Consider the following 9999-nt stretch of genomic DNA (forward strand, 5'->3'; position numbering starts at 1 on the left):
TTTGCCATGGTTGAGATAGAACAGTGTTTTGTCAATAGTTCCTCTGTTGAATCCACTTTCCAGAAGAAACTGAGCTAAAGTCTCATACCATGCTCTAGGAGCTTGCTTAAGTCCATAAAGTGCTTTATCAAGCCTGTAGACATAATCTGGATGTTTGGAATCTACAAAGTCTGGAGGTTGTTCAACATATACTTCCTCTTCCAATTCTCCATTGAGAAAAGCACTTTTCACATCCATTTGAAAGACAGTAAACTTTTTGTGAGCAGCATAAGCCATGAATATCCTTATGGCTTCTAACCTAGCAACTGGAGCAAATGTTTCATCATAGTCAATTCCCTCCTGTTGAGAATATCCTTTTGCAACCAGCCTTGCCTTGTTCCTTACAATTATGCCATCACTGTCAGTTTTGTTTCTGAATACCCACTTTGTACCAACAACCGATCTATTCTTGGGTCTTGGCACTAAGGTCCAGACTTTGTTTCTTTCAAATTCATTCAACTCTTCCTGCATTGCTTGCACCCAATCAGCATCTTGAAGAGCTTCTTCCACTTTCTTTGGCTCAGACTGAGAGAGAAAAGAATTGTAAAGACATTCATTTGAAGTACCTGTTCTAGTTCTGACACCTGCCTCAGGATTTCCAATTATCAAATCAGGTGTATGTGATTTTGTCCACTTCCTTGCAGATGGAAGATTTTCTCTAGAACTGGATGCTCCCCCATGATTCATGCTGTCTTCGGTTTCATTTTCTGATGCTCCCCCTGAAACTATGCTCTCTGAGTTGGATCCTTCAGTATTTAGATTTTCAGTACTTGGCTTATCAGAACTTGACGAATCAGAATTTGAAGAGCCAGATGTATGTTCTGATGCTTCTTGAGATGTGATAATATCTTGAGTATGCTCCCCCTGCATTGGTGCATCTTCCTTTGACGTAGTCACCACAGTTTCAATAACATCAGAGTTTAATCCATCAGAATTTACAGTATCAGGACTTAGACTGTCAGGACTTGAGGTATCAGAATATGAATCTTCATTTTCAAATCTCAGCTGATCATGATCAATGCAATCTTCAAGTCCAGTGATCTTCTTGTCATCAAAAGAGACATTGATAGATTCCACGACCACTTTTGTTCTCAAATTATAGACTCTGAAGGCTTTTGTAGAAAGTGGATATCCAACAAAGATTCCCTCATCAGCTTTTAGATCAAACTTGGATAGCTGTTCAGGATGAGTCTTGAGAACAAAACACTTACATCCAAATACATGAAAGTATTTGAGATTTGGCTTCTTGTTCTTCACCATCTCATATGGTGTTTTTCCATGCTTGTTAATGAGTGTTGCATTTTGAGTAAAACAAGCAGTCTGCACAGCTTCAGCCCAGAAATAGGTTGGAAGCTTTGCTTCTTCAAGCATTGTTCGTGCAGCTTCAATGAGAGTTCTATTCTTCCTTTCAACAACTCCATTTTGCTGTGGAGTTCCAGGAGCAGAAAATTCCTGCTTTATTCCATGATTTTTGCAGAACTCTTCCATTATCAGATTCTTGAATTCAGTGCCATTATCACTCCTCAAAATTTTCACAGAATCTTTGATCAATTTATCCAGATGTTTGACATGATCAATCAGGATAGATGCAGTTTCACTTTTTGTGTGCAAGAAATACACCCATGTGTATCTGGTGAACTCATCTACTATGACCAACGCATATTTCTTCTTTGCAATAGACATGACATTCACTGGACCAAATAGATCAACATGAAGCAGATAATAAGGCTCAAGAATTGATGATTCAGTCTTGCTCTTGAACGAAGATTTTCTTTGTTTAGCCTTCTGACATGAGTCACAAAGACCATCAGGAACAAACACTGATTTTGGCAGTCCTCTCACAAGATCTTTCTTGATCAGTTCATTTATCTTGTTGAAGTTTAAATGAGAGAGTTTCTTGTGCCAATTCCAGCTTTCTTCAGTTGAGGCTCTACTTACTAAACAGATTGCAGAACCATCAGAACTTGTTGAAAGCTTAGCTTCATAAATGTTACCACGCCTGAATCCCTTCAGAACAATTTTTTCTTTAGATTTACTAACTATTTCACAATGTTCTGCAAAGAAATCAACATGATAACCTCTGTCACAGATTTGACTTATACTCAGTAAGTTGTGTTTAAGTCCTGAGACCAGAGCTACATCTTTAATGATGACATTCCCAAGATTGATATTGCCATATCCCAAAGTTTTTCCAATGTTGCCATCTCCATAAGAAACACTTGGGCCAGCTTTCTCCACAAAGTCTGATAGCAGGGCCTTATTTCCAGTCATATGTCCTGAACATCCACTGTCCAGAACTAAAATATTTTTCCTGTTGCCCTGCAATCAAAAAGACCACTAATTATTAGTTTTAAGGACCCAGACTTGCTTGGATCCTTTGGCCTTTTTAGGTTTGTTAACATTTGCAGCGGATTTAGCATCAGATTTTATGTTAACAGTTTTCTTATCAGAACTTATACTACCAGACTTTGAATCAGAACTTACACTAGAAGGAACAACAGAAACTTTCTTTAAAGAAGGTTTTATTTGATAATAATCATAGTACAAACTATGATATTCCTTACAAGTATAAATGGAATGCCATAAACTACCACAATGAAAACAAGGATCTTGTGGTTTGTATCTAACAGACTGACTCTTAACTCCTGATTTTGTAGATAAGGAGTTAATATTCTTATTCTTCCTGCAAAAAGAAGCCAGATGGTTAGAACTTCCACAGTTATGACACGCTTTCCTAGGAGCATCAGGAACAGATTTATAGTTATTGCTTTTATTCACACCTTCCTTTCCATTCCTATTTTTCCTAGGTGATTTTACCTTGTTTGCATTCTTAACATCTTTCAGCTTATGCTTAAGCTGCTTCTTTGTCATTAAGCCTATGTTAACTTCAGCTGTCTTTTCCTGTTTTAGTTTGTCAGAAGCTAATTCCTTTTTAACTTCTGATTTCTCATTTTCAGATTTTTCAGTTACAAACTTAACAGGTTTTAACTTCAGCTTTTGCTTATCAACAGGCTTAATTTCTACAGTTCCTTTTTCATTTTTATTTTCTCCATAACCTAAGCCCTCTTTCCAGTTTCCACTGCTTAGCAAATTTTGAGTTGTTTTGCCAGAGTTAGTCCAAGTTCTGATAATCTCTCTCTCCTTTTCTAACTCAGTTTTTAGAGATTCATTCATTTTTAGCACTTCATCCCTAACATAAAAAGCATCATCTCTATCCTGCTGAGTTTGATGGAACATGACTAACTCTTTTTCTAAGAAATCATTTCTTTTCCTAAAAGCAAGATTTTCAGAAGTTAATCTTTCACATGTTAAAGTTTGATCTCTATAACTGACAAACATGGTTTTAAGATATCTTCTCAACTCATTAATATCATCAGTATGAAAAGCATAAGTAGTCTGAGGTACCTTTGTTTCAGCAGCTTCAGAACTGCTCTCAGAACTTGATTTATCAGCATTTGCCATCAATGCATAGTTCTCCTCACTTTCAGAGTCTGAGGTGTCTGTCCAGCTTCTCTGCTTTGTGACAAGAGCTTTGCCTTTGTCACTCTTGGTCTTCTTGCAATCAGGAGATATGTGGCCTTTCTCACCACAATTATAACATTTAACATTAGCGTAATCTCCTCTGTCAGACTTTCCTCCTCTTCCTTCAGATCTTCTGAAATTCTTCTTATCAGAACTTATGCCTTTTCTGGAAAACTTCTTTCCCTTCCTGAACTTCCTGTATACAATCTTTGTGATTCCTTTCACCATAAGAGCACACAGCTTCATCATCTCCTCATCAGCATCAGTTTCAGGCAAGCTTTCAGAATCTGAGTCATCATCACTCTCAGAACTTGATGACTCAGTATCAGACTTTATGATAAGAGCTTTACCCTTGTCTTTCTTTGAGGAAGGTGGTTTGGGGGATTCCTCTTCAGCCTTGAGAGCAACTGTCCTTGACTTTCCTCCTTTCCTCTTGCTTCTTTGTTCCATCTCAAGTTCATGAGTCTTGAGCATTCCATAGATTTCATCAAGAGTTGTTTCATCAAGATTGTAGTTGTCTCTTATTGTTGTTGCCTTCAAATCCCAACATTCAGGAAGAGCTAACAGGAATTTAAGGTTTGTATCTTCAAGATCATACTCCTTATTAACCAATGACAAGTCATTCAAGAGTTTGACAAATCTATCATATACATCAGTCAATGACTCATTAGTCCTAGAGTCAAAGTGTTCATACTCTTGAGTGAGTATTGTCTTCCTGTTCTTCTTAACTGTTTCAGTTCCTTGACACCTTGTCTCCAGTGCATCCCATATCTCCTTAGCAGTCTTGCAGTTGATTACCCTGTTTGACATTACATTATCAATGGCACTATGCAATAAGTGTCGTACCTTGGCATCCTTAGCAATAGATGCTATATCTTCAGCAGTGTAATCACTCTTTTCCTTTGGTACGGTCTTTGCTGCTTCACCTGCAACTACAACAGCGAGCTTGGTAGGTTTGTGAGGCCCTTCCTTGATTCTATCAAGGTATTCTGGATCTGTTGCTTCCAGAAACATGGTCATCCTTACCTTCCATATGGGATATTCAGATGGTCTCAATATGGGAACTCTGATAGTCTTATATCGACTCTGAGTTGATGTCTTTGATGATTTCTCAGTTTTGGTAGGCTTAGTTGGAGTTTCTGTGTCAGACATGATTGTGTTTGGATCTTTAACTGTATGTGTGTTAACAGAAGGCTCTGATACCACTTGTTAGGTCACACTTTCACTGTAGAGGGGGTGAATACAGTGTTTATTACAATCAAATCAAACTTCAAGAACTTATGTAACAGAAAACAAACTTTATTGAAACAATAAACTCTGTTACAATCTGAAACTGTTATCTCTCAGTGATGAACAAAATATCACGAGAGCTGCTAGGGTTACAGTAAATAATATTCTCGATAATGATAACACTTATAGTGTAAACCCTATGTCTGTGTTTATATACTACACAGTTACAAGATAATCGCTAATTGATATGGAATATAATTCTGCTTCCTAATATATATCAATCAGATATCTTCTATTCCAAGTATTCCATTCTTCACGGAATTCCTTCTTCATGCATATCTCTTCTTATGTTTATCTTGATCTTCTTAACTTTAATCAGCTACTGTCCTTATCTGATCGTCCTTCAGCACTTAAGTTCTGATATCTATCTCCTGATGCTTATCTCCTGATAACATACGTACTGATATCCCTTAAGTTCTGACGTCCAGTATAAGTACTGATCAGTTAAGTACTGATTTGTTCTGTTCAAATAAGATCTGAAATCTAAACATAAAACATATTAGCCATGACATTATCAAATATATCTAACAATTCGATTAATGTCATCACTGTCACATGCTAAAGGTAATAACAATGGCTATAGAAGGAAGTAATAATGAAGTTGTGATCTCATGAGTGTTTTATTATTGATAAATTGAAGTGTTAGTTAAGTGGTTAATTAAGTAGTTAATTATAGTTAATATTTAATTAACAATTTTAAGTGTTACTATCTTAACATTGAGAAGTAGTCATACATTGGTGAGTGAGTTTAATTAGACAATAACTTAGTCTGAGTCTCTGAGGGAACGAACTAGAAAGTATTCTATATTACTTGCGAACGCGTATACTTGCGTGAATATTAGTGCATGTTTTCGCCCTAACAAGTTTTTGGCGCCGCTGCCGGGGACTCGGCGTATTTGTTTAGTTTATGTACTTACCATCATTGGTCATTAGGACTCAGTGATTAGGACGTAGTAGTTAATTACTCTTTTCGGTTGTGTTTCAGGTACTTTAGCAAGCGTTTATGCAAACTCGTTCTCGTGCTTGCAAGAGGACCTTAGATACAGCTGAGGAGAAAGACGAAGTTCTTGATACTCCGGAGAAGTTAGATTTTGAGGATTCGGATTCAGGAACTGAGCAGAAAGAACCAGTAAACATGGGAGATCGTATTGTTCAAGCTGATCCAGCTCTTATGGATTTTTCTCGGCCTAAAATTGATGACATTCAGTCAAGCATCCTTCATCCGGCTATTCAAGCTAACACCTTTGAAATCAAGCCGGGCACTATTCAGATGGTGCGGAATTCTGTTTCTTTTGGAGGAGCGGCAACTGAAGACCCCAACATGCACATAAGGAATTTTGTCGAGATCTGCAGCACTTTTAAGTATAATGGCGTGACTGATGAGGCTATCAAGTTGAGGCTTTTCCCATTCTCACTGAGGCATAAAGCTAAAGACTGGTTACATTCTGAACCAGCTGGGTCCATCACTATGTGGCAAGATCTTGCGCAAAAGTTTCTGGTGAAGTTTTATCCAATGGCAAAGACTGCTGCTATGAGGAGTGCTCTTACTCAGTTTGCGCAGCAACCTACAGAATCTATGTGCGAGGCTTGGGAACGCTACAAGGAAATGTTGAGAAAATGTCCACATCATGGAATGCCGGATTGGATGGTAATCACTGGTTTTTATAATGGTTTGGGGGCCCAATCTCGGCCCATGCTCGATGCAGCAGCTGGAGGCGCCTTATGGGCTAAAAGCTATACTGAGGCGTATAATCTTATCGAGACGATGGCTGCAAATGAGCATCAAAACCCAACTCAGAGGATGACGTCAGGCAAGGTAGCAGGCATTCTGGAAGTTGATGCAGCCACTGCTATTGCAGCCCAGCTCCAAGCGCTATCAATGAAGGTTGATTCTTTGGCTACGTATGGAGTTAATCAAATAGCTATGGTTTGTGAGCTCTGTGCAGGTTCTCATGCTACGGATCAGTGTTCTCTTGTCAACGAATCTGTGCAGTATGTGAATAATTATCAGCGACAACAGCAGCCTGTGCCAGCGACCTATCATCCTAACAACAGAAATCATCCAAATTTTAGCTGGGGGAATAATCAGAATGCTATTCAGCCAACATATCAGCAAGGAGTAAGTAAACAGTTTAACCCACCTGGATTTCAGCAACCACAGCAGTATGCTACAAGGCAATCATATCCTCAACAGGGAAGTGCAGCTGCACCTACTAGTGCTGATTTTAAGGAACTTAAGCTGTTGTGCAAGAGTCAGGCGGTTTCTATCAATACCTTGGAAAATCAAATCGGTCAATTAGCCAATGCAGTGCTCAATCGTCAACCTGGCACTCTTCCCAGTGACACGGAAGTACCAGGCAGGAAGGAAGCTAAAGAGCAAGTCAAGGCTATTACCTTAAGGTCTGGAAAAGTAGCTGATGCTGAAAAGGCAAAAGAAGTCGAAGCTGAAGTTAGAGATGAAGAATCTAAGCAAAAGGAGAAAGTGGCGGAACCAAAGAAGACTACTGTTGAACACATTCTGCCTGAGGCTAATACAGGGGAGAAACAGCTCTATCCTCCACCACCTTTTCCTAAGAGATTGCAGCAACAAAAGTTGGATAGACAGTTCGGGAAGTTTCTGGAGGTGTTCAAGAAACTTCACATCAATATACCTTTTGCTGAGGCGCTGGAACAAATGCCTAGTTATGCGAAGTTTATGAAGACTATTCTTTCAAGGAAGGTGAAACTGGATGACCTTGAAACTGTTGCTCTCACGGAAGAATGCAGTGCGGTTCTGCAACAAAAGTTACCACCAAAACTGAAAGATCCAGGAAGCTTCACCATTCCTTGCACCATTGGCAATCTAACTTTTGACAAGTGCCTTTGTGATTTGGGAGCAAGCATTAATCTGATGCCGTTGTCGATCTTTAAAAAGCTGGATATGCCTGATCCAAAACCCACATACATGTCGCTACAATTGGCGGACCGTTCCATTACTTACCCAAGGGGCATAGTTGAGGATGTGCTCGTCAAGGTGGATAAGCTCTTCTTTCCTGCTGATTTTGTTATTCTGGATTTTGAGGAAGATAAGAAGATTCCCATAATCTTGGGGAGGCCTTTCTTGGCTACTGGCCGTACCTTGATAGATGTGCAAAAAGGGGAACTTACTATGCGGGTCCAAGATCAGGATGTGACCTTCAACGTATTCAAGGCAATGAAATTCCCTACAGAAGTTGAGGAGTGCTTAAAAGTGGATGTGATTGATTCTGCGGTTACTTCGGAACTCGATCACATGCTAATGTTTGATGCATTGGAAAAGGCCTTAGTGGGGGATTTTGACAGCGATGATGAAGATAGCAACGAGCAATTACAATATCTGAACGCTTCTCCATGGAAGCGAAAGCTCAACATACCATTTGAATCTCTTAGTACTTCTGACCTTAAGAATGCTGAAGGGAAGCTCAAACCATCAATAGAGGAAGCACCTACCTTGGAGCTCAAACCATTACCTGAACACTTGAGGTATGCTTTTTTAGGTGATTCATCTACGTTACCTGTTATTATTTCAGCTGACCTTTCAGGTAGTGAGGAAGACAAGCTCTTAAGGATTTTGATAGAATTAAAATCGGCTATAGGATGGACCATAGCAGACATCAAGGGGATAAGTCCTTCATATTGTATGCATAAAATTCTGGTAGAGGAAGGTAGTAAGCCAACTGTGGAACAGCAGCGAAGACTGAACCCGATCATGAAGGAGGTGGTGAAGAAAGAAATTCTGAAATGGCTAGATGCAGGCATCATTTATCCTATTTCTGACAGCTCGTGGGTGAGCCCCGTGCAATGTGTACCTAAGAAAGGAGGTATCACTGTGGTCGTAAATGAAAAGAATGAGCTCATCCCTACTCGAACAGTTACAGGATGGAGAGTATGCATGGATTATAGAAAATTGAACAAAGCCACAAGGAAGGATCACTTCCCTCTCCCATTCATTGATCAAATGCTTGACAGATTGGCGGGACATGAGTATTTTTGTCTTCTGGATGGTTATTCCGGATATAATCAGATTTGTATTGCACCAGAGGATCAGGAAAAGACTACTTTCACTTGTCCATTTGGCACATTTGCTTTTCGTAGAGTTTCGTTTAGGTTATGTGGCGCCCCGGCCACCTTTCAGAGATGTATGATGGCTATATTCTCTGACATGATTGGAAATAACGTCGAAGTGTTCATGGATGACTTCTCCATCTTTGGACACTCATATGATGAATGTTTGAATAATCTGCGCGCCGTACTCAAAAGATGCGTGGAAACTAATTTGGTGCTTAATTGGGAGAAATGTCATTTTATGGTGCGTGAAGGCATTATCCTTGGGCATAAGGTCTCTAGCAAAGGTCTGGAGGTGGACAAGGCCAAGGTGGGAGTCATTGAAAATCTTCCCCCACCTAATTCGGTGAAAGGAATCCGTAGTTTTCTCGGTCATGCGGGTTTTTATCGGCGATTCATCAAGGACTTTTCAAAGATATCTAAGCCGTTGTGCAATTTACTTGAGAAAGATGTGCCTTTCAAATTTGATGATGAATGTTTGGCAGCATTCGAGACTCTCAAGGAGAATTTGATCACGGCACCAGATTGGACAGAACCGTTTGAGATGATGTGTGATGCGAGTGACTATGCGGTAGGTGCAGTTCTGGGACAGCGTAAGAAAAATCTCTTCCATGTGGTCTACTATGCGAGTAAGACTTTAAATGGGGCCCAATTGAACTACACCACTACTGAGAAGGAGCTTTTGGCTATAGTCTTTGGCTTTGAGAAATTTCGATCTTATCTGCTTGGTACGAAAGTGACAGTATTCACTGATCATGCAGCTATTTGCTATCTGGTTTCTAAGAAGGATTCAAAGCCGAGACTCATTCGTTGGGTGCTTTTACTTCAAGAATTTGAGTTAGAGATCAAAGATAGAAAAGGTACTGAGAATCAAGTAGCTGACCATCTCTCTAGGTTGGAGAATCCCGATTCTACTTCACAAGATAGGACGTTAATCAATGAATCTTTTCCGGATGAGCAGTTGTTTGCAATTCAGGAGGAAGAACCATGGTTTGCAGATATTGTAAACTATCTTGTCAGCAATATAATGCCGCTTAATTTGACATCCGCTCAAAAGAAGAAGTT

The 9999-nt window shown here is 39.5% G+C and overlaps 1 non-coding gene across 1 annotated transcript; it reads right to left on the minus strand.

Moving 5' to 3' along the window:
- Window positions 1–6379: 6379 nt before the first annotated feature.
- Window positions 6380–6486, minus strand: LOC141700263 (small nucleolar RNA R71). The gene has a single exon (XR_012566269.1). It is a non-coding gene; the product is annotated as a small nucleolar RNA R71 (small nucleolar RNA).
- Between the last annotated feature and the right edge of the window lie 3513 nt (window positions 6487–9999).

The sequence above is a fragment of the Apium graveolens genome, unplaced genomic scaffold (genome assembly GCF_009905375.1).
Source record: "Apium graveolens cultivar Ventura unplaced genomic scaffold, ASM990537v1 ctg2, whole genome shotgun sequence".
Classification (NCBI taxonomy): Eukaryota; Viridiplantae; Streptophyta; class Magnoliopsida; order Apiales; family Apiaceae; genus Apium; species Apium graveolens.